General features: G+C 40.8%; 1 protein-coding gene across 1 annotated transcript in view; it reads left to right on the top strand.

Annotated features, from left to right (window-relative positions):
- LOC126484511 (coiled-coil domain-containing protein 112-like) overlaps positions 1-26,778 on the top strand; it is a 147,420-nt gene that overhangs the window by 36,894 nt on the left and 83,748 nt on the right. The gene's annotated exons all lie outside the window — the stretch shown is intronic.

Genomic DNA, 26,778 nt, shown 5'->3' with positions numbered 1-26,778 from the left:
AACTAACCTCAGTTCACTTCTATGTTAAGTTCCCCAGTCATACTGTAATCATCAGTGGTGACTTTAATCATCCAGCAATCAATTGGGAAAATTACAGTTGTGTTAGTGGTGGGGGTGATAAGACATCCTGTGAAACATTACAAAATGCCCTCTCTGAAAACTAAATTGAACAGATATTTTCCAACCCCAGTCATGATGGAAATATATTGAATCTAATGGCAACAAATAGACCTGACCACTTTGAGGATGGTCACACTGAAACTGGTATCAGTGACCATGACGTGGTTGTGGCAACAATGATACCCATTTACAAAGGACAACTATAACAAGCAGAAAGATGTATATGTTAAGTAAACTAGATATACAGTCACTGTAAAGAAACTTCTGCAGAAACAGAGATTACTGCATAATAGGTGTAAAACAAAGCATAGGGCTATAGATAGAGAGATGCTGAATGAAACACATTTGGCTGTGAAGAGAGCAATACTTGAAGCCTTCAGTGATTACCATAGCAGAATACTGCCAAATGATTTTTCACAAAACCAAATGAAATTCTGGTCATATTTGAAGGACATTAGTGGCACCAAAGTTAGTGTCCAGTCCCTAGTGAAGGAGGCAGGAATTGAAATTGAAGGTATAAAATCAAAATCTGAAATTCTTGACTCTGTTTCCAAATGGACCTTTACAAAGGAAAACTCAGGAGAATTGCACTAATTTAGTCTTCATACCACTGAAAAGATGAGTGAAGTTGCAGCTGAGTTAGCCTCTCTTCTAAGTATAATCTAATGTAGATCCCACAAACAGAAAACCATACCCAGTTCTTGGAAAAAAAAAACACAGGTCACACCCTTCTGCAAGGAGGTGGTAGAAGGGATCCACAAAGCTACTATCCAATATCCTTGACATCGATTTGTTGTATCATCTTAGAACATATTCAGAGCTCAAACATAATGATGTATCTTGAACAGAATGACCTCCTCCATGCCAACCAGCAAGGATTCCGAAAACATTGATCATGTGGAACCCAACTTGCACTTTTCTCACATGACATAATGAAAGCATTGGATCAAGGCGGTCAGGTTGTTGTTGTTGTTGTTGTTGTCTTCAGTCCTGAGACTGGTTTGATGCAGCTCTCCATGCTACTCTATCCTGTGCAAGCTTCTTCATCTCCCAGTACCCACTGCAACCTACATCCTTCTGAATCTGCTTAGTGTATTGATCTCTTGGTCTCCCTCTACGATTTTTACCATCCACGCTGCCCTCCAATGCTAAATTTGTGATCCCTCGATGCCTCAAAACATGTCTTACCAACCGATCCCTTCTTTTAGTCAAGTTGTGCCACAAACTTCTCTTCTCCCCAATCCTATTCAATACCTCCTCATTAGTTACGTGATCTACCCACCTTATCTTCAGCATTCTTCTGTAGCACCACATTTCGAAAGCTTCTATTCTCTTCTTGTCCAAACTGGTTATCGTCCATGTTTCACTTCCATACATGGCTACACTCCATACAAATACTTTCAGAAATGACTTCCTGACACTTAAATCTATACTCGATGTTAACAAATTTCTCTTCTTCAGAAACGATTTCTTTGCCATTGCCAGTCTACATTTGATATCCTCTCTACTTCGACCATCATCAGTTATTTTGCTCCCTAAATAGCAAAACTCCTTTACTACTTTAAGTGTCTCATTTCCTAATCTAATCCCCTCAGTATCACCCGATTTAATTTGACTACATTCCATTATCCTCGTTTTGCTTTTGTTGATGTTCATCTTATATCCTCCTTTCAAGACACTGTCCATTCCGTTCAACTGCTCTTCCAAATCCTTTGCTGTCTCTGATAGAATTACAATGTCATCGGCAAAACCTCAAAGTTTTTACTTCTTCTCCATGAATTTTAATACCTACTCCAAATTTTTCTTTTGTTTCCTTTACTGCTTGCTCAATATACAGATTGAATAACATCGGGGAGAGGCTACAACCCTGTCTCACTCCTTTCCCAACCACTGCTTTCCTTTCATGCCCCTCGACTCTTACAACTGCCATCCGGTTTCTGTACAAATTGTAAATAGCCTTTCGCTCCCTGTATTTTACCCCTGCCACCTTCAGAATTTGAAAGAGAGTATTCCAGTTAACATTGTCAAAAGCTTTCTCTAAGTCTACAAATGCTAGAAACGTAGGTTTGCCTTTTCTTAATCTTTCTTCTAAGATAAGTCGTAAGGTTAGTATTGCCTCACGTGTTCCAACATTTCTACGGAATCCAAACTGATCTTCCCCGAGGTCCGCTTCTACCAGTTTTTCCATTCGTCTGTAAAGAATTCGCGTTAGTATTTTGCAGCTGTGACTTATTAAACTGATAGTTCGGTAATTTTCACATCTGTCAACATCTGCTTTCTTTGGGATTCTTCTTGAAGTCTGTGGGTATTTTGCCTGTCTCATACATCTTGCTCCCCAGATGGTAGAGTTTTGTCACGACTGGCTCTCCCAAGGCCATCAGTAGGTCTAATGGAATGTTGTCTACTCCCGGGGCCTTGTTTCGACTCAGGTCTTTCAGTGCTCTGTCAAACTCTTCACGCAGTATCTTATCTCCCATTTCATCTTCATCTACATCCTCTTCCATTTCCATAATATTGTCCTCAAGTACATCGCCCTTGTATAAACCCTCTATATACTCCTTCCACCTTTCTGCCTTCCCTTCTTTGCTTAGAACTGGGTTGCCATCTGAGCTCTTGATATTCATACAAGTGGTTCTCTTCTCTCCAAAGGTCTCTTTAATTTTCCTGTAGGCAGTATCTATCTTACCCCTAGTGAGACAAGCCTCTACATCCTTACATTTGTCCTCTAGCGATCCCTGCTTAGTCATTTTGCACTTCCTGTCGATCTCATTTTTGAGATGTTTGTATTCCTTTTTGCCTGCTTCATTTACTGCATTTTTATATTTTCTCCTTTCATCAATTAAATTCAATATTTCTTCTGTTACCCAAGGATGTCTATTAGCCCTCGTCTTTTTACCTACTTGATCCTCTGCTGCCTTCACTACTTCATCCCTCAGAGCTACCCATTCTTCTTCTACTGTATTTCTTTCCCCCATTCCTGTCAATTGTTCCCTTATGCTCTCCCTGAAACTCTCTACAACCTCTGGTTCTTTCAGTTTATCCAGGTCCCATCTCCTTAAATTCCCACCTTTTTGCAGTTTCTTCAGTTTCAATCTGCAGTTCATAACCAATAGATTGTGGTCAGAATCCACATCTGCCCCTCGAAATGTCTTACAATTTAAAACCTGGTTCCTAAATCTCTGTCTTACCATTATATAATCTATCTGATACCTTTTAGTATCTCCAGGATTCTTCCAGGTATACAACCTTCTTTTATGATTCTTGAACCAAGTGTTAGCTATGATTAAGTTATGCTCTGTGCAAAATTCTACAAGGCGGCTTCCTCTTTCATTTCTTCCCCCCAATCCATATTCACCTACTATGTTTCCTTCTCTCCCTTTTCCTACTGACGAATTCCAGTCATCCATGACTATTAAATTTTCGTCTCCCTTCACTACCTGAATAATTTCTTTTATCTCGTCATACATTTCATCAATTTCTTCATCATCTGCCGAGCTAGTTGGCATATAAACTTGTACTACTGTAGTAGGCATGGGCTTTGTGTCTATCTTGGCCACAATAATTCGTTCACTATGCTGTTTGTAGTAGCTAACCCGCACTCCTATTTTTTTTATTCATTATTAAACCTACTCCTGCATTACCCGTATTTGATTTTGTATTTATAACCCTGTAATCACCTGACCAAAAGTCTCGTTCCTTCTGCCACCGAACTTCACAAATTCCCACTATATCTAACTTTAACCTACCCATTTCCCTTTTTAAATTTTCTAACCTACCTGCCCGATTAAGGGATCTGACATTCCACGCTCCGATCCATAGAATGCCAGTTTTCTTTCTCCTGATAACGACGTCCTCTTCAGTAGTCCCCGCCTGGAGATCCGAATGGGGGACTATTTTACCTCCGGAATATTTTACCCAAGAGGACGCCATCATCATTTAATCATACAGTAAAGCTGCATGTCCTCGGGAAAAATTACGGCTGTAGTTACCCCTTGCTTTCAGCCGTTCGCAGTACCAGCACAGCAAGGCCGTTTTGGTTAATGTTACAAGGCCAGATCAGTCAGTCATCCAGACTGTTGCCCCTGCAACTACTGAAAAGGCTGCTGCCCCTCTTCAGGAACCACCTCTCAACAGATACCCCTCCGTTGTGGTTGCACCTACGGTACGGCCATTTGTATCGCTGAGGCACGCAAGCCTCCCCACCAACGGCAAGGTCCATGGTTCATGGGGGGGGCGGTCAGGTAGGTGAAGTATTTCTTGATTTCCAAAAAGCATTTAACTCAATACCACATCTACACTTATTGTCAAAAGTATGATTATGGGGTATCAAGTGAAATTGGTGACGGGATTGAGGACTTTTTGGATGAAGTGTGTTGTCTTGGATTGGAGAGTCATTGGCAGATGTAGAAGTCACTTTGAGTGTATCCCAGAGAAGTGTGCTGAGACCCTTACTGTTCATGTTGTATATTAATGATCTTGAAGACAATCTTAATAGTAACCTCAGACTTTTTGCAGTTGATACAGTTATCTATAGTGAAGTACTGTCTGAAAGAAGCTGCATAAATATTAAGTCAGATCTTGGTAAGATTTTAAAGTGGTGCAAAGATTGGAAACTTGCCTTAAATGGTCAAAAATGTAAAATTATGCACTTCATAAAACAAAACATAATATCCTATGACTCTAATATTGGTGAGTCACTGTTGGAATTGGCCAACCCATACAAATGCCTGTATAATGCTTTATAGGGATGTGAGATAGAGTGATCACATAGGCTCAGTCATGTGTAAAACAGGTGCTAGACGTCAGTTTATGGGTAGAAAACTGGGGATGCGTAATCAGTCTACAGTGAGATTGCTTATAAATCACTCGTGCGACCTGTTCTAAAATATTGCTCAAGTTTGTGGGACCTGTACCAGATACAACTTGAACATATACAGAGAAGGGCAGCTCTAATGGTCACAGGTTATTTGATCCATGGGAGAGTGTCACAGAAAAGAACTGGCAGACTTTTGATGGTAGATGTAAACTATCCTGAGAAGGTCTACTAACAAAGAAGAACTGGCTTTAAATGACAATCTAGGAATATACTGCAGCCCCCTATGTATCACTCACATAGGGATCATCAGGATAACATTAGAATAATTAAAGCACGCACAGAGGCATTCAAACAGTCATTCTCCCGTGCTCCATACGTGAATCGAACAGGAAGAAACCCTGATAACTAGTACAATGGGCATACCCTATGCTATGCACTTCACAGTGTTTACAGAGTATAAATGTAGCTAAATGTCGCTGCACCTGCAGAATATAGAAAGCGCAGGCTGTAAAGCAGTCATTAAAGTGAAGTAAATTGTGTTGGGCAGCATGATCAGCAAGTGGGTGGTCCAGCTGATTCTTGGCCACACTTGTGGCAGTGGCCATTCATGCAGACACACAGCTTCTTAGTTGTCATGCCCATGTAGAAAGCAGCACAATGGTTGCTGCTTTGTTTACAGATCCTTGTGCCCCTTTCTGTGTAGGCATGACAATTAACAAGTTGTCTTTCCACATGAACACCCACCACCAAACTGTGGCCTAGTAGACACCCATTTGCTGAACATGCTGCCCAGCATGATGTGCTTCACTTTAATGACTGCTTTGCAGCCTGTGCTGTCTTGATTCTTCTCACCAACACCAGCTTTTCTGAGCTGTGCAGAAGGGAACCGTCCCTACAGCATATCCTTCGTTCCTGTAACCCACCTGACCTCAACCTTCACTGTTCCCTGTCCTGCACACATCTACCCCTTTCCTTGCTTCCACTCCAGCATTATACGCACCTTCTACATCTACATCTACATCCATACTCTGTCTACATTGAGATTCAATTGCCATTCCCTGCACCATGCGTCAATTCATAGCATATCCTCCGGCATTTCAGTACAATTTTCCATTGTTACAACCTCTCAATATACTACAGAATCATCCGCAAAAAGCCTCAGTGAACTTCCGATGTTATCCACAAGGTCATTTATGTTTATTGTGAATAGCAACAGTCCTACGACACTCCCTTGCGGCACACCTGAAATCACTCTTACTTCAGAAGACTTCTCTCCATTGAGAATGACATGCTGCGTTCTGTTACCTAGGAACTCTTCAATCCAATCACACAATTGGTCTGATAGTCCATATGCTCTTACTTTGTTCATTAAACGACTGTGGGGAACTGGAAGTCAAAGAACACGGCATCTACCTGGGATCCGTGTCTATGGCCCTCTTGAGTCTCGTGGACGAATAGCATGAGCTGGGTTTCACACAATCGTCTTTTTCGAAACCCATGCTGATTCCTACAGAGTAAATTTCTAGTCTCCAGAAAAGTCATTGCACTCGAACATAATACGTGTTCCAAAATTCTACAACTGATCGGCATTAGAGATATAGGTCTATAGTTCTGCACATCTGTTCCACGTTCCTTCTTGAAAATGGGGATGACCTGTGCCCTTTTCCAATCCTTTGGAACACTATGCTCTGCTAGAGACCTACGGTACACCGCTGCAAGAAGGGGGGGGGGGGGGGGGGCAAGTTCCTTCGCGTACTCTGTGTAAAATCGAACTGGTATTCCATCAGGTCCAGCAGCCTTTCCTCTTTTGAGCGATTTTAATTGTTTCTCTATCCCTCTGTCGTCTATTTCGATATCTACCATTTTGTCATCTGTGCGACAGTGTAGAGAAGGAACTACAGTGCAGTCTTCGTCTGTGAAACAGCTTTGGAAAAAGACATTCATTATTTCGGCCTTTAGTCTGTCATCCTCTGTTTCAGTACCATTTTGGTCACAGAGTGTCTGTACATTTTGTTTTGATCCACCTACCACTTTGACATCAAACCAAAATTTCTTAGGATTTCCTGCCAAGTCAGTACATAGAACTTTACTTTCGAATTCATTGAACGCCTCTCGCATAGCCCTCCTCACACTACATTTCGCTTCGTGTAATTTTTGTTTGTCTGCAATGCTTTGGCTATGTTTATGTTTGCTGTGAAGTTCCCTTTGCTTCTGCAGCAGTTTTCTAACTCCGATGTTGTACCATGGTGGCTCTTTGCCATCTCTTACGATCTTGCTTGGCACATACTCATCTAATGCATATTGTACGATGGTTTTGAACTTTGTCCACTGATCCTCAACACTATCTGTACTTGAGACAAAACTTTTATGTTGAGCCATCAATTACTCTGAAATCTGCTTTTTGTCACTTTTGCTAAACAGAAAAATCTTCCTACCTTTTTTAATATTTCTGTTTACAGCTGAAATCATCCAAGCAGTAACCGCTTTATGATCGCTGATTCCCTGTTCTGCGTTAACTGTTTCAAATAGTTCGGGTCTGTTTGTCACCAGAAGGTCTAATATGTTATCGCCACAAGTCGGTTCTCTGTTTAGCTGCTCAAGGTAGTTTTCAGATATGCACTTAAAAAAATGTCACTGGATTCTTTGTCCCTGCCACCTGTTATAAACGTTTGAGTCTCCTAGTCTATATCTGGCAAATTAAAATCTCCACCCAGAACTATTACATGGTCGGGAAATCTACTCGAAATATTTTCCAAATTTTCTTTCAGGTGCTCTGCCACAACAGCTGCTGAGCCAGGGGGCCTATAGAGACATCCAATTACCATGTTTGAGCCTGCTTTAACCGTGACATTCACCCAAATTATTTCACATTTCAGATCTCCGTCAATTTCCTTCGATACTATGGCACTTTTTATCGCTATAAACACACCTCCCCCTTCACTGTCCAGCCTGTCTCTGCAGTATACATTCCAATCTGAGTTTATAATTTCATTACTGTTTACATCTGGTTTCAGCCAACTTTCTGTCCCTAGTACTATGTGGTCGTTGTGACCGTTTATTAATGAGAGCAGTTCTGGGACCTTTCTATAGATGCTCCTGCAGTTTACTATTAGCACATTAATATTGTTATTCCCCATTGTGTTTTGCCTACTGCTACCTTGTCGCGTCTCAGGAGGGGTCTTGTCGGACCTAGGGAGGGAATTCTCTAACCTAAAAAACCCACATGTACACTCCACACATACTCCACTATCTGTGTAGCTGCTTCCTGTGTGTAGTGCACACCTGACCTATTCAGGGGGACCCTACATTTCTCCACCCGATAGCGGAGGTCGAGAAATTTGCACCCCAGATCTCCGCAGAATCGTCTGAGCCTCTGGTTTAAGCCTTCCACTCGGCTCCAAACCAGAGGACCGCTATCGGTTCTGGGACCGATACTACATATAGTTAGCACAGATTCCACCCTGCAAGCGAGGCTTTCTGCCTTCACCAACTGCTTGTATGAACTGAGGATGACCTCTGAATCCAGACGACAGGAGTCATTGGTGCCGACATGAGCAACAGTTTGCAGTCGGGTGCACCCAGTGCTCTCTATCGCCGCTGGCAGGGCCTCCTCCACATCTCGGATGAGACCCCCGGCAAGCAGACAGAGTGAACACTGGCCTTCTTCCCCGACCTTTCCGCTATCTCCCTAAGGGGCTCCATCACCCGCCTAACGTTGGAGCTCCCAGTCACTAATAAACCCCTCCCCCCCATGTACCTGCTCAGACCTTGTTGAAGGAGCGGCCACATGTCCACTCACAGGCAGAGCGGGCGATGCCACACGGCCAGCCTCCACATTGACCCTCCGCCTCGTGCGCCACTAAGGCCGCTGAACCCGCCACTCCTCTTGGGGAGAGGGTGGCCCAACTGCGCCCGCGAAGATGTCTTGGCAGCAGGGACCTGGGGCGAAGAATGTAACACCTGGGGTGTACCATGCGACTCACCAGACTCCCCACTGCCGCTACACTCCAAGGCAGCAGCCTGAAGACGGCTGACCGCGACCATCAACACGTTCAGCTGTTCGTGAACAGTGGCCAGCTCCTCCTACGTCCGTACACAGCAGTCACACATCCTATCCATCTTAAGAAATCAATTTACTGTAGAGAGTTAATCAACTTTTAACTAGACTGCTAATTCACTAAAGGTGGCTGATAGCTGACTAAACTGTGGTTGTTAGACACTTCTTGTTGAAAACAATGAAAATAAGCACTACCTGTCTCTGGACTGTATTCAAATCAAACGCTAGCACTGCTGGCACTACAGCTGACTAAAGGGACTCTCTGACTGTATTCAAAACAAACACAAAATCTATGGAACACTATTACTACTACTCGAAAATTAAGCTTCCTAAAAGCAAAAACACATGCAAGAAGAAGTGACAAGTAAGAAAAATACAGTTAATACTTAAATTAGCGTAGCTCACTGCACAGAAGATGTGAAGCAGATGGCAGTTACGACGACTCACCTTCTGTCCCACCAATGCTGCTACTAGTCTATTCCCCATCTCTCCTCTCCTATTCCCCTCCCTTTGCCTCTCTCTCCCCCTTCCCCCCTCCTTCCCCCTGCCGTAGCCACCAGACACTTCACAAATTTGCTTTATCCCGTTCGCCTCGTGTCCCTGTACTTTCCCACAGGCAGCACAGCATATTCCCTCATCCCTACTCTACTGTCCTTCCCCTCTCCCTCCTTCACCCCGTCCTTGACTACTCCTTACCCTCACTGCCCACCCAAGCAGACTGCAGCTCTCGTCAGACCCAGTTGAGTTCTAGCACCAGGAGACATTGGTCACGTGTGTGTGTGTGTGTGTGTGTGTGTGTGTGTGTGTGTGTGTACACAATTTATTTGTCACTGTTGTGAGGGAGTTTACATAAAGAATATGCAGTTAGCGGTGTGCAAATACTAGTATGTCTACCTCTATATCTACAAGATTGCTCTGCAGTTCACAATTAAGTGCCTGGCAGAGGGTTCATAGAACCACCTTTAATCTACTTCTCTCCCATTCCTTTCTCGCTTATTTTATTATGATGATCATTTCTACCTGTGTAGGTGGGCACCTCAGAGGGTTCCTGGGGAGGGCTCCACTGGGGGCCAAATTGCACAATAATCTTGGGTGCGGTGCGGTGTTGGACGGCGTTGGGGTGGGTGGACTGCTGTGACCTGTTGTGGGGTTGTGAACCACTGAGGGCTGAGGCGGGATGATGCATCTCTGTCGTTTAAATTCACAATACAATACGTTATCACAGCATTGCTAGCAATTTGATGAACCAGGATGCGTATGCAAGAAGAAAACCACAGGACAGTCATCTGTTGTGGATGAAATAGTGAAAAACACTCATACGATCTACGAAAGAAGCCCCAGAAAATCCACAAGTCGTGCCAGCAGAGAAGTGTTTTGTAAACCCTTTTGGAAAGGTATTGTCATTATTGTTGTGGAGTCTGAGTTGGCACTGCTGTTACGGTAGGCCAAGCTTGTGAATTTGTGAAACGATTTGTGGTGCAGTATACCGCTAAGACAATGTCTTCCTGCCACTATTGCACAGCTATGCCTAAGTGTCAGGTAACGGGATAGGAGAATGAAAGTTCTACAATACTTCAACAAATTAATAGTGAAGTCACACAAGTGATTTAAAAACATTTGCTTATCTTTGTGACTTGTTGAATAATGAAGTCTGCAACACTGCATGTAATATAACACAGAAATGCCCTCCATGGCTAAGTGCTAATAATCATAGGTATAGTGTATAGCAAATGCAGTCTACAACTGTCTGCTCACTTCTAAGAGTTCACTAAACAATGTTCCCTGTCTAAGTCAGCCCTGGATGATGATCTATAACCAAGTGGGCGAGAGCTGCTCTTCTGTGTTCCAAGTAGGCTTCTGTCTGTTGTCGTTCAGTCATTTACGGATTGTACTCGGTCAGCTATTGGCTGAGGCGAAGTCAATAGCTCTATCCTTAGCACTGCCTGTGGCACTGGTGCAGCTCATGCAAGTGGCGAGTCTCTATGGCACTGGCACCAGCTCACATCTTTGCGCTTGTGGTGCTTTTGTTCAGATGACATAGCAAAGTGAATGGCTTCAGAGACAGGCTTGTGTTCTCCGACAAAGCCACACTTCACTGAAATGGCAGAAAAAGTGACAGAGCATAATTTGAGAATATGGGGGTACATAAAACCCTTATGCCTCTCTGGAACGTGAATGAGATTCTCCTAAACCTAACTAACGTATTCTGTGACATAACCGGCTGCCTTATTCTTTTCTTTTTAACCTATCTTACTATGCCTTCTGGTTGTCACCTCTGTTGACAGATAATGTACCCAACTTTATTTTGCAGCAGGACAAAGCTGTGCCACATTGGCATAATCTGATATGTAGTCACCTCAGTGAACATCTTCCACATGCTGGGTTTTTCATTCTGAGTCAAATGATGTGCCGTTCATGTTGTGTCTGCCCCCCCCCCCCTCATTCCCCCCCCCCCCCCCCCTCACCCCCACACCACCACCACCACTTCCAGGTCACCTGACCTTACACCATTGTATTTTTGGAGACATGTAAAGACATGTTTTATGTACCTTAATTTCCCCAGGACTTACAGCAGCTAATGCACTGGGTAGTCAGTATGGTTAACTTCATTGATCAGGCTACATTTGAACGGGGTTGGACATCAGCTGTGTCACAAATGGAGCCCACATCATCAAACACCTGTGAATGTCCATAGAAACTGAGAGATTTAACCTTTCAGTCTGTAGGTGTATTTCTGAAATAAAGTCATTACTCTAGTCACAGGAATATGTACTTTTTGTCCAGTTAATTTTGAATCACCTTGTATAGAACTTCATCATTTTTGCAAAATTTGTCTACTGCCATTATGATGTAACGGAAATATGTTTTAGCTTTTGGCAATGGTCCAGGCAATTCCATCACATCTGGTAGTAAAATTCCTTTGCATTGGCTCTCTGCCTTTCAGAGTAGCCACCTTGACCCTTTGACCATTGACACTTTTTTTAACCTCCTGATGCTGTGTTTGCCTATAGAGCAGATAAAGTTGAACAGTGATTGGGAGTCCTTTATAAAGATAGTTTGAAAAAGTTGATTAGTTTTTGTATTTACAGCAGATGAAGCCAATGACTGGATAGACAGCTAAATAAATAAACATAAAAGTAAAAATAGATTGGAGTGCTATTAATAAAACAAATATGAAGGTCGTCCACAAACTAAGTTCCGTGCTACAATCGCAGTTCCGAGCATGCACGGGAGTTACTCTGGCTCAAGAAGAAGACATGTACGACATTTTCAGATTGCTTCTGCCGACATGTGCTTTGTAGAGCTTCTTTATAATGTCAGCCGCAGTTGCAAATGCCACTGTGTGTGAAATCAGATCTGTGATTCATTTTCTAAATGCAAAGAAAGTTAAACCAAAGGAAATTAATTGGCAAATCTGTGAGGTTTACGGACAAAATGCTATGAGTGATTCAATGGTTAGAAGATGAGTCAGACTGTTCAATGAAGGACCTGATGAAGTGCACGATGAAGAATGAAGTGGATGCCCATCTATGGTTACTGATGAATTGGTTCACACAACTGGAGAGAAGATGAAGTACAACTGTAACTGTACATGTAGTGCCTTTGCTGTGGAAGTTCCACAAATCTCACAATTGCTAATTCATGAAATTGTTACTGAAAAACTGAAATATTAAAAACTTTGCTCGTGTTGGGTACCCAAAATTCTTACTAAACAACACAAAAAAACAACGGATGGGCAGTGCACTTCAGTTTCTGACACACTACAATGAAGTTGACGATGGTTTCCTTTTTCGGATAGTCACTGGGGATGAAACTTGGGTATCGTACAACACCCCTGAAATAAAATGGCAATCAGTGGAATGGAGGCACACTTCATCCCCAGCGAAGGTTAAGCCTAAGCAAGTCTTGACACCTCAAAAAGTCATGTGCACTGTTTTTTATTGACAGAAAAGGTATTTTGCTGATTGATTTCTTACCACAAGGCCAAACAATCAATTCACATGGTTACTGCGCGACCATTAAGAAATTTCGCCACACAATACAGAACAAGCGCTGAGGATTACTGTCAAAAGATGTTGTTTTTTTCCGCGATAATGCCTGACCTCACACGGCGAATGTGACCAAACAACTCTTAGGGAATTTCCCTGGGACGCATTTGATCACCCTCCGTACAGCCCAGATCTTGCTCCTAGCGACTTTCATCTCTTCTTACACCTAAAATCTGTCCTTGGTGGTCAACACTTCAGAGATGATGACGAGCTGAAAGAACATGGTACCACATGGTTGGATACACAGGCAGCAACCTTCTATGAAGAAGGTATACAAAAACTTTTGCCACGCTATGACAAGTGCCTACAAAATTTTGGAAGCTATGTAGAAAAGTAGTTTAACAGTTGTAGATTTTTGTACAATAAATATTTTTTTCTGTGTCTGTACATATTTGTTTTATATAACCAAACGGAATTTACTTTGTGGACATACCTCGTACATAGTTATATGTGTGGTGTCTGTTCTTTCAGACATGTCTGAAAGAACAGACATCATTTTGACCATGTAGCCATTATCAATCAAGACGCAAAGAAATTACGACATGTAGCTGTTAGTGGTCATTGATTTACATCAATGGGAGAAGTTGAAAATTTTTGCTAGACCAGGATTCTAACCCAGTTCTCCTGTTTACTAGGCAGATGCTCTGACCACTGAGCCATCTGGACACTGTGATCATTGCAGTTGCACAGACTACCCTAGCACACTTAATGAGGAAAATGGGAAGGGGCACTGCATCAGTAATGTGCGAATAAGTTGAGAATTTTGGTCTGACAGGAGGTGTGCTAGAGTAGACCATGCCACTGCAATTACCATTGTGTCTGGATGGCACAGTGGTCAGAACATCTGTCTAGTAAACAGATGATCGAGCTTAGAATCCTGATCCAGCACAAATTTTCAACTTTTCCCATTGATGTACGTCAATACCCAGTAGCAGATAAGATTTGATTAGATTAATACTAGTTCCATGGATAATGAATACGATATTTCGTAATGATGTGGAACGAGTCAAATTTTCCAATACATGACATAATTAAGTTAATTTAACAACATAATTAAGATATTATAACAACTTTTTTATTTTTTTTTAATTTTTTTATAATTTTTTTGTTTGGTTTTTTTTTTTCTTTTTTTTCTTAATTTATATCTAAAAATTCCTCTATAGAGTAGAAGGAGTTGTCATTCAGAAATTCTTTTAATTTCTTCTTAAATACTTGTTGGTTATCTGTCAGACTTTTGATACTATTTGGTAAGTGACCAAAGACTTTAGTGGCAGCATAATTCACCCCTTTCTGTGCCAAAGTTATATTTAATCTTGAACTGTGAAGATCATCCTTTCTCCTAGTATTGGAGTTATGCACACTGCTATTACTTTTGAATTGGGTTTGGTTGTTAATAACAAATTTCATAAGAGAGTATATATACTGAGAAGCTACTGTGAATATCCCTAGATCCTTAAATAAATGTCTGCAGGATGATCTTGGGTGGACTCCAGCTATTATTCTGATTACACGCTTTTGTGCAATAAATACTTTATTCCTCAGTGATGAATTACCCCAAAATATGATGCCATATGCAAGCAATGAGTGAAAATAGGCGTAGTAAGCTAATTTACTAAGATGTTTATCACCAAAATTTGCAATGACCCTTATTGCATAAGTAGCTGAACTCAAACGTATCAGCAGATCATCAATGTGTTTCTTCCAATTTAATCTCTCACCAATGGACACACCTAAAAATTTTGAATATTCTACCTTAGCTGTATGCTTCTAATTAAGGTCTATATTTATTAATAGTGTCATACCATTTACTGTAGAGAACTGTATGTACTGTGTCTTATCAAAATTCAGTGAGTGTCCATTTACAAGGAACCACTTAGTAATTTTCTGAAAGACATTATTGACAATTTTATGAGTTAATTCTTGTTTGTCAGGTGTGATTACTATACTTGTATCATCAGCAAAGAGAGCTAACTTTGTCTCTTCATGAATATAGAATGGCAAGTCATTAATATATATTAAAACAACAAAGGACCCAAGACCGACCCTTGTGGAACCCCATTCTTGATAGTTCCCCAGTTTGAGGAATGTGCTGATCTTTGCATATTATGAGAACTGCTTATTTCAACTTTCTGCACTCTTCCAGTTAGGTACGAATTAAACCATTTGTGCACTGTCCCATTCATGCCACAATACTTGAGCTTGTTTAGCAGAATTTCATGATTTACACAATCAAAAGCCTTTGAGAGATCACAAAAAATCCCAATGGGTGGTGTTCGGTTATTCAGATCATTCAAAATTTGATTGGTGAAAGCATATATGGCATTTTCTGTTGAAAAACCTTTCTGGAAACCAAACTGACATTTTGTTAGTACTTCATTTTTAGAGATATGTGAAGCTACTCTTGAAAAAATTACTTTCTCAAAAATTTTGGATAAAGCTGTTAGAAGGGAGATTGGACGGTAATTGTTGACATCAGATCTATCTCCTTTTTTATGCAAAGGTGTAACAATAGCATATTTCAGGGAAAATGCCCTGTTCCAGAGAGCTATTACACAGGTGGCTGAGAATCTTACTTATCTGTTGAGAACAAGCTTTTAGTATTTTGCTGGAAATGCCACCAATTCCATGTGAGTTTTTGCTTTTAAGCAAGTTTATTATTTTCCTAATTTCAGAGGGAGAAGTGGGTTAGATTTCAATTGTATCAAATTGCATAGGTATGGCCTTTTCCATTAAAAGCCTAGCATCTTCTAATGAACACCTGGATCCTACTATAGCCACAACATGAAAATGATTATTAAAAATATTTTCAACTTCTGACTTTTTGTTCATAAAGTTTTCATTCAATTTGATGGTAATACTGTCTTCCTGTGCTCTTGGTTGACCTGTTTCTCTTTTAATAATATTCCAAATTGTTTTAATTTTATTATCAGAGTTGCTGATTTCAGACATGATACACATACTTCTGGATTTTTAATAACTTTTCTTAATATGGCACTGTAGTTTTTATAATGTTTGATAGTTTCTGGGTCACTACTCTTTCTTGCTGTCAGATACATTTCCCTTTTCCGGTTACAAGATATTTTTATACCCTTAGTAAGCCATGGTTTGTTACATGGTTTCTTACAAGTATATTTAACTATTTTCTTGGGGAAGCAGTTTTCAAATGCATTTACAAAAGTGTCATGAAATAAATTATATTTTAAATTGGCATCAGGTTCACAGTACACCTCATCCCAGTCTAACTGCTGTAGGCTTTCCCTGAAATTTGCAATTGTTAAATCGTTGACTGAATGTACCACTTTGGAGGACTGTTTAGTACTGCTGACTGGAGCTATGTCATATATTGTAACTAGCTGTGCCCATGATCAGAAAGACCATTCTCAACAGGCTGAGCATTTATCTGGTTAAACTTATCTTGGTCTATAAAGAAGTTATCTATCAGTGAGCTGCTATCCTTTACCACCTGAGTAGGAAAATCAATAACAGGTGTCAAATTGAAAGAACCGAGTAATACTTCAAGCTCATTTTTCCTATTACCCTCTTTCAGAGAATCTACATTGAAATCCCCACAAATAATAATTTGCTTCCACCTGTCTGACAGATAGCGCAACAAGGAGTCCAAATTTTTCAGAAATAAATGAAAATTTCCCGATGGGATCCTATATACAGCTACAATTATAAATGTGCCTTTATTTAATTTAAGCTCACAGGCACATGCTTCTATATGTTTCTCTACACAAAACTTTTTTGTTTCTATACTTTTTGCACAATGATAACTTTTGACATATATGGCAACTCCTCCTCTCTCCATATTTTCTCTAATTACATGTGCAGAGAGCTTATATCCACTTACATTTACCTTATCCATATCAGTAACAATGTGATGCTCAGACAGGCATAGTATATCTATTTCATCCTCAGCTTCTAAATCTTATAAACAAACCAGAAGCTCATCTATTTCATTCTTTAAACTCCCAATATTTTGATGAAATATACTTACATTATTTTTAATTATACTTTTATGAGAACCTTTCCTTATTCTAACATTTGCAGTACTCTCCTGTCTGAGTTTCTCATTGAGCTTAGGCCTAGTTCCTATACCAGTGGTCACATGGTGTTCAGAGAGGCAGATTATGTGAACTGGGTTGGGTGACTTTAATTCATCAATGCAATTACCTAGAACTGAGATACAACTTGGTGGAGATAAAATTTCTGGTGATTGGTGAAAATTTATAATTGACAGCTGTGATTGGTGATCCAATGTGCTAGAATTGTGCTGTTTAATTTCTTTCCTAAACTGAAGATTTGTTTCAATCCTGACCTCTCGTAGAACTTGACATCTTTCTGTCTTACCTATCCTAAAAATGGTGCTGCTCCAACACCTGTAACCACTGTTATTTTACCATTCACGGCAGTGCCTCCCCCCCTTAAATTTCCTGCTATTACCCCAGCCAGTTTACCCTTCCCTTTCCTGTTGAGATGTAGGCCGTGTCTGGTACAGTCCCACCTACTGAGAGAATCAACAAGAACCACACCAATATGAGCCCCTGCACCCGACCCAAGCAGCCGTTCCAACTCCAAATTAACTCTCCCACGGAAGAGTTCAAATGAGGCCGGTCATGGCGTCTCAGGAAAGATACAAATTCAACATTGGTGTGTCTCGATGCCGACGCAATCTTTACCAGGTCACACTCTATACTGTACCCAGGATCTCTGTCGATAATGTTCCCTGGCCCTCCCACAATAACCACGGTGTCTTTCCTGGAAACTCCTTTACAGAGTGAACCTAAATCCTCTGTCACCTGATACAGACTAGCACTTGGTTCGAAAAAATTTGTGACCTGGTATTCTGGTCCTAATTCCTCCTGCAGAAGTTGGCCTACACCTCTGGCATGAGAACTGCCTAACAACAAAACTTTCTTCCTTTTTGATGACTTTCGTACATTCTTTTTCAATTTCCTATTGAAACTTTGTTGTGTCCTGTCTACACCTACCTCTGCTTGAGGTTCATCAGTTTCTAACTGAAGCAACAGGTCAAACTTATTTTTGACATTCACCACAAAACTGTCAGACTTAGTTCTAGGCCTGTTCCCTCTGTTGCCTGTTGCCATTTCCCACCTCTCTTTGCCCTTCTCCCTCCTTAACCTGTCCAGATCTCCCCTAGCCTGATCTAGCTCAGCCTGAACGGCAGCAATTTTCCCCTCCTGTTCCACTATCTTCCTATCTCTGCTGCAAATACTACATAACCACTGATGAGCCTAATCCACTTTCCCGACACCCACGCCACTGCAGTCCCCCCCCCCCCAATGAAAAAAACTACTGCATCCATCACACCAAACCCCGGAACTAACAATTCTATGGCAAGTCAGCCACTTCTCACTCATGGCAAAAATAATACTTTAGCTAGAATAAATCAATTAAATTACCGAAAATCAAAAAAGACATTACAAAAATTAAGCCTATTCACAAATGTATATAAGCAAGTTTCTGATTTAAAATTCCGCTGTTTTTCTGAGATCTGTATTAAAACAATGAAGGTATACGCTATTTATTATATATTTCACTCGATGGAGTGAAAACAAAGGACAATTAAAGGAGATACTTTAAGTTTGATTCTCCAAAAAGGCCTATAAACAAATGTATATAAGCAAAAATTATATATAAAAACAAAGATGAGGTGACTTACCGAACAAAAGCGCTGGCAGGTCGATAGACACACAAACAAACACAAACACACACACAAAATTCAAGCTTTCGCAACAAACTGTTGCCTCATCAGGAAAGAGGGAAGGAGAGGGGAAGACGAAAGGAAGTGGGTTTTAAGGGAGAGGGTAAGGAGTCATTCCAATCCCGGGAGCAGAAAGACTTACTTACCCTAAGGTAATTCAAGCTTTCGCAACAAACTGTTGCCTCATCAGGAAAGAGGGAAGGAGAGGGGAAGACGAAAGGAAGTGGGTTTTAAGGGAGAGGGTAAGGAGTCATTCCAATCCCGGGAGCGGAAAGACTTACTTACCCTAAGGTAAGACTTACTTACCCTACTTACTTACCCTAAGGTAAGTAAGTCTTTCCGCTCCCGGGATTGGAATGACTCCTTACCCTCTCCCTTAAAACCCACTTCCTTTCGTCTTCCCCTCTCCTTCCCTCTTTCCTGATGAGGCAACAGTTTGTTGCGAAAGCTTGAATTTTGTGTGTATGTTTGTGTTTGTTTGTGTGTCTATCGACCTGCCAGCGCTTTTGTTCGGTAAGTCACCTCATCTTTGTTTTTATATATAATTTTTCCCACGTGGAATGTTTCCTTCCATTATAATGTATATAAGCATATCAATATAATAGAAGGAAACATTCCACGTGGGAATTGTTTTTATATATAATGTATATAAGCAAGTTTCTGATATAAAGTTACGCTGTTATTCTGAAATCTGTATTAAAACAATGAAGTTATACGCTATTTGCGGTAGTTTACTTATTTGTTATCGAGAAACTAGTCAAATTACCGTGAAACAAGACACAAACACGTTTACAAAATTTAATCCTAAACGCGACTTCGCGAAGTTACGATCTTTTCGTGTTTTCTGAAAAAATACGCAAAGAAAAGTGAAACCTTTAATGGCAAGACTAAACGATACACTAATGCATGTATTTAATTTGTTGTCGGTGTTAAACTATATTATATTCCTGTCTAAATCACTTAACTTTCTGGAAATAGTTTCTGATGTCACTTACTCGGTGGCCATCTTGGAACACTGTAATTGCCCTGTGTCTTAAATACATAGCTTTTTTAAAAAAAATGTACCCTGAAAAGAAAAATTTACAGTCAGGGTATACTACCAGTTTTTACTTATGATATATGGACTTTTAATATAAAGAGCCATTCAGAACTGAGGGTTGTCCAATAAGAGAAACAGAGATGAGTATTAGGAAGTACAAGGTGAATGTATACAAAGTAGGGCACCACAAATTGTGTCAGGTGCATTTGACCAGTGAGAGAGCTTGATTGAAATGTGGAAGACCCAGAACTGGAAGACACCTGAAGATAGATTCCACTTATCTGACAAAAATCTCCTTACAGAGCTTCAAGAATCAGTATTAAGTAATGGATCTAGGAGTATACTACTGCTTCCTACATGTGACTCGCTTAGGAAACATGATCAGGAGATTACACTGATTACATTGTTCACAGAGACTTTTAAAGAATCATTCCTCCTGCACTCCATATGTCAATGAAATGGGAAGAAATCCTAATATATTGTAAATGGGAAGTACTCTCCACCAACCATTTCACAATGGTTTGTAGAATATGGTTGTTGTAGATTTAAGGAACAGTCTGGAGTGGAAGCCCTAATTGTGGTTGAAATTAAAATGAAATGGAGATGTGTGAGGCCCACAACCAAGCTAATGAATAGTAGGTGGGCAAAGAAAGTTTTGAGATGAGACCCAAGTTTCCTCTCAGGTACAATCAACAACCAATTCCAACATCATAGGTGGCTAGTAAAGTCATAACTGTTAATTCACACACCATGGTGATCATTAAAGAATGTGTAAATACAAAATACTTAAAAGAACTTCTAAAATTTTTATTCTTTTTTAAATCATGCTAACTTCCTCTCATGTAGAGCTAGGTCAGCTTATGACCATATGTCTTTATTCAAAGTAAGCATACTCATTCTCAATTGCATTGTCCTGGACCTGTGGCCCGACTGGGGTGAACTTTTTTAAATCATGCTAACTTCCTCTCATGTAGAGCTAGGTCAGCTTATGACCATATGTCTTTATTCAAAGTAAGCATACTCATTCTCAATTGCATTGTCCTGGACCTGTGGCCCGACTGGGGTGAACTGTTGTCATGGGCAGAGAAGATGAAATGAAGATATGGGTGAGAGCAAGGAAGGGACAAGGGATGATGATTGGTTTGATGCGGCCCGCAACAAATTCCTTTCCCGTGCTAACCTCTTCATCTCAGAGTAGCACTTGCAACCTACGTCCTCAATTATTTGCTTGACGTATTCCAATCTCTGTCTTCCTCTACAGTTTTTGCCCTCTACAGCTCCCTCTAGTACCATGGAAGTCATTCCCTCATGTCTTAGCAGATGTCCTATCATCCTGTCCCTTCTCCTTATCAGTGTTTTCCACATATTCCTTTCCTCTCCAATTCTGCGTAGAACCTCCTCATTCCTTACCTTATCAGTCCACCTAATTTTCAACATTTGTCTATAGCACCACATCTCAAATGCTTCGATTCTCTTCTGTTCCGGTTTTCCCACAGTCCATGTTTCACTAACATACAATGCTGTACTCCAGATGTACATCCTCAGAAATTTCTTCCTCAAATTAAGGTCGGTGTTTGATATTAGTAGACTTCTCTTGGCCAGAAATGCCTTTTTTGCCATAGCGAGTCTGCTTTTGATGTCCTCCTTGCTCTGTCTGTCATTGGTTATTTTACTGCTTAGGTAGCAGAATTCCTTAACTTCATTGACTCCGTGACCATCAATCCTGATGTTAAGTTTCTCGCTGTTCTCATTTCTACTACTTCTCATTACCTTCGTCTTTCTCCAATTTAGTCTCAAACCATACTGTGTACTCATTAGACTGTTCATTCCGTTCAGCAGATCATTTAATTCTTCTTCACTTTCACTCAGTATAGCAATGTCATCAGCGAATCGTATCATTGATATCCTTTCACCTTGTATTTTAATTCCACTCCTGAACCTTTCTTTTATTTCCATCATTGCTTCCTCGATGTACAGATTGAAGAGTAGGGGCGAAAGGCTACAGCCTTGTCTTACACCCGTCTTAATACGAGCACTTCGTTCTTGATTGTCCACTCTTATTATTCCCTCTTGGTTGTTGTACATATTGTATATGACCCGTCTCTCCCTATAGCTTACCCCTACTTTTTTCAGAATCTCGAACAGCTTGCACCATTTTATATTGTCGAACGCTTTTTCCGGGTCAACAAATCCTATGAAAGTGTCTTGATTTTTCTTTAGCCTTGCTTCCGTTATTAGCCGTAACGTCAGAATTGCCTCTCTCGTCCCTTTACTTTTCCTAAAGCCAAACTGAACGTCACCTAGCGCATTCTCAATTTTCTTTTCCATTCTTCTGTATATTATTCTTGTAAGCAGCTTCGATGCATGAGCTGTTAAGCTGATTGTGCGATAATTCTCGCACTTGTCAGCTCTTGCCGTCTTCGGAATTGTGTTGGTGATGCTTTTCCGAAAGTCTGATGGTATATCGCCAGACTCATATATTCTACACACAAACGTGAATAGTCGTTTTGTTGCCACTTCCGCCAATGATTTTAGAAATTCTGATGGAATGTTATCTACCCCTTCTGCCTTATTTGACCGTAAGTACTCCAAAGCTCTTTTAAATTCCGATTCTAATACTGGATCCCCTATCTCTTCTAAATCGACTCCTGTTTCTTCTTCTATCACATCAGACAAATCTTCACCCTCATAGAGGCTTTCAATGTATTCTTTCCACCTATCTGCTCTCTCCTCTGAATTTAACAGTGGAATTCCCTTTGCACTCTTAATTTTACCACCATTGCTTTTAATGTCACCAAAGGTTGTTTTGACTTTCCTGTATGCTGAGTCTGTCCTTCCGACATTCATATCTTTTTTGATGTCTTCACATTTTTCCTGCAGCCATGTCGTCTTAGCTTCCCTGCACCTCCTATTTATTTCATTCCTCAGCGACTTGTATTTCTGTATTCCTGATTTTCCCGAAACATGTTTGTACTTCCTCCTTTCATCAATCAACTGAAGTATTTCTTCTGTTACCCATGGTTTCTCCGCAGCTACCTTCTTTGTACCTATGTTTTCCTTCCCAACTTCTGTGATGGCCCTTTTTAGAGATGTCCATTCCTCTTCAACTGTACTGCCTACTGCGCTATTCCTTATTGCTGTATCTATAGCGTTAGAGAACTTCAAACATATCTTGTCATTCCTTAGTACTTCCGTATCCCACTTGTTTGCGTATTGATTCTTCCTGACTAATGTCTTAAACTTCAGCCTACTCTTCATCACTACTATATTGTGATCTGAGTCTATACCTGCTCCTGGTTACGCCTTACAATCCAGTATCTGATTTCGGAATCTCTGTCTGACCATGATGTAATCTAATTGAAATCTTCCCGTATCTCCCAGCCTTTTCCAAGTATACCTCCTCCTCTTGTGATTCTTGAACAGGGTATTCGCTATTACTAGCTGAAACTTGTTACAGAACTCAATTAGTCTTTCTCCTCTTTCATTCCTTGTCCCAAGCCCGTTCTCCTGTAACCTTTTCTTCTACTCCTTCTCCTACAACTGCATTCCAGTCGCCCATGACTATTAGGTTTTCGTCCCCCTTTAGATACTGCATTACCCTTTCAATATCCTCATACACTTTCTCTATTTGTTCATCTTCAGCTTGCGACATCGGCATGTATACCTGAACTATCGTTGTCGGTGTTGGTCTGCTGTCGATTCTGATTAGAACAACCCGGTCACTGAACTGTTCACAGTAACACACCCTCTGCCCTACCTTCCTATTCATAATGAATCCTACACCTGTTATACCATTTTCTGCTGCTGTTGATGTTACCCGATACTCATCTGATCAGAAATCCTTGTCTTCCTTCCACTTCACTTCACTGACCCCTACTATATCTAGATTGAGCCTTTGCATTTCCATTTTCAGATTTTCTAGTTTCCCTACCACATTCAAGCTTCTGACATTCCACGCCCCGACTCGTAGAACGTTATCCTTTCGTTGATTATTCAATCTTTTTCTCATGGTAACCTCCCCCTTGGCAGTCCCCTCCCGGAGATCTGAATGGGGGACTATTCCGGAATCTTTTGCCAATGGAGAGATCATCATGACACTTCTTCAAATACAGGTCACATGTCCTGTGGATACACGTTACGTGTCTTTAATGCAGTGGTTTCTATTGCCTTCTGCAGGAGATATAGCTGGGAAAAGGCTGTAGTATGATGCCAGAGAAAGATCAGACTGCTGCAGGCAAGGGTAGGTAGTTGCATGTTGCACATTATCATGCAAGACAGGAATTTGTAAGGAGGGTGTAGGATACAACAGAAACAAAGACGGAGGAGGGTGCTGAGAAAACAGTGTGAATGAGGGTCCATATAAATACATATTCATCTAAAGTAGGGGGGATGCACAAAGAAGTAGCAGCTTGAGTGAAAACATGGAGGTGGCAGAGAAATGTGCACACTCCATAGAAGAATACAAGTTCTTTTTTAATTTATTTGTATTAGAAGCATTAATACAAAGAAACACCAAAAAGATATCATGTAATACATAAGACAGGTAACTTCAAGTAAACACGAAACAATGGTAAATCCAGGATGGAATAATGACAGTAATATGAAAAGAATAGATTTCTACTCACTATATAGAGGAGATATTGAGTCACAGACAGGCACACAAAAATGCTGCTACACATTTGAGCTTTTAGCCAAAAGGTCTTCTTGTAAAGCAGAAAACACATGCACATTCACATAAGTACAACACACACACAGGGCCAATGTCTCTGGACTCTGATGCCAGCCTCTCCCTCCATCCTGGTGCTCTGTATGCTGTCTGTGCCCAGGCACGGACTCGCATTACGTGTCCCCTTCCCCACTCTTCCCACTGCCGTTGTTCCATCTGCAGTTCATGCCCAGAGACGTGGTGGTGTCGTCTCAGCTCTTGCTCCGCTAGCCCTTGAAGTCAGTTCATTGTGGGATATCTCCTTCCTTCTCCTAATCAGACTAAGTGCATGTTCCCAAGCCTTACTAAGGATACAGTCACTATCATGATTAATCAGTGGTTCTCTTACTCAAATCTCGATAGGTTCTTTTAGGACTCAGTCTCAGAAGACAGATTTGTGTATCAGAATATTAATATATAACCATATTATGAAAAGGAAAGTTGCTACTCACCATATAGCGGAGATGCTGAGTTGCAGATAGGCACCACAAAAAGTCTGTCACAAATAAAGCTTTTATCTAGCAAGGCCTTCATCAACAATAGAACACACACACACACACACACACACACACACACACACACACACACAGAGACGCGCGCGCGCAAATTCAATGCAACTGAAACCACATTGTGAGCAGCAACAAGTGCATGATGGGAGTGCACCTGGGTGGGGGTAAGGAGGAGGCTGGGGCGAGGAGGGGGGAATATGGTATGGGTGGCGGACAATGAAGTGCTGCAGGTTAGACAGAGGGCTGGGGAGAGGTGGGGACGGGGGTGGGGGGCTAGCAGAAAAGGAGAGAAGTAAAACGACTGGGTGTGATGGTGGAATGACAGCTGTGAAGTGATGGAATGGGAACAGGGAAGTGGTGGATGGACTAGGACAGTGACAAATGTAGGTTGAGGCCAGGAGGGTTACGGGAACGTAGGAACATTAATATGGTCATAATCCATTATGTGTAATTTTAATAGGTAATGTTCTGTTACTGACTTGTTAGGCTGCTGCAGTCTGGTGTGCTATGATGTCCTCAGCAATGATCTTCAGCAGTATGCACTGTCTTACCTGAAGCATTTGAGATTGGCTTGGACTGTGTGGTGGTTTGTTACACTTCCTCATGCACCAAACACTTAAATAAGTTGCCACCTGAACATACAATGAGTGTTGCTTGCTGAATAATCAGTCACTGTTAAGTATTATTAATCAGGGTCCAGCTAGTCTGTGACCTAAATCTATGTGTCTTCTTCCTCCAACTTAGCTTGGACTTGACCTCTTTACAGGCTGCAGATAAAGCTGCTGAAAATTAACTTCTAGTTCTCATTCACTCCACCACATAAATTGGAAGTGAGAACCAATTCACCTTCTTATATTATCTTCAAAATTACAACTCGATACATGATAATTGAGGACAGTTGCCAACTCATATACTGCCTCTCTGTGCTAAGTACATAACAGACCTGATATTTAACTTGTTAATTATCAATTGCAATACCTTTATTATCTTTGACATTTCACATTCTTAGATTTCACGGAGCTCTTCCGCACCGTCTGCTCTATGGAACTCCTGACTCCACCTCAGCAAGTGTGGTTGTCTGACTACTACCCACTTCCATACAGTCACTGGATCATTATCTCTGGTATCAGCACCTACAATTTAAAATGCTTCCCAACAGTGGGGTGCTCAGCACTTATCAACTACTCTCTGTCACGAACATCTTTTCTCTGAAATATGTGTGTAAGGATGTGATACCTCTCATTCAAGGAATGGGATGTATACTACGTATCTCTCCACTAATGTAAGAGAAAAGATGTTGTGATCACACATTCAACTTTAATTATTATACAAGTTTTACATACATAGACACAATAGCTTTGATATCAGGTTCAGTTTTTGTGTAAGTTTATCATTGCAGTAAATATTTCTTTGTGTTTGGTTTCACCTTTAATGCATATTTCCATATTTCATTATACCTTACCATGAAACACTCTTTGGGTTTTTTTGGAGAAGGTAAATTTTGTCTATAATTCTCTGATCAAACATCAGAGCACTGAGATTACATTGTGTCCTCAGAAGCAAGTAAATTAGTTAACTTTAATAATTTTATGTACTCATTCTGGAGGGAATGCTCCCTTATCAAGGATTTCAGTCCTTGTGCAAATAATAATACTCATCAACATTTCTCAACACTGTCCTTCCAGGGATCAAGTACTCTTTTCTCTAACTTCATATCCCTGCCAACGCGATGTACCTCTCTTCCCATAAAATGGT

Source organism: Schistocerca serialis, chromosome 6 (assembly GCF_023864345.2).
Source record: "Schistocerca serialis cubense isolate TAMUIC-IGC-003099 chromosome 6, iqSchSeri2.2, whole genome shotgun sequence".
Taxonomy (NCBI): Eukaryota; Metazoa; Arthropoda; class Insecta; order Orthoptera; family Acrididae; genus Schistocerca; species Schistocerca serialis.
This window is presented reverse-complemented; position numbering and strand designations above follow the sequence as displayed.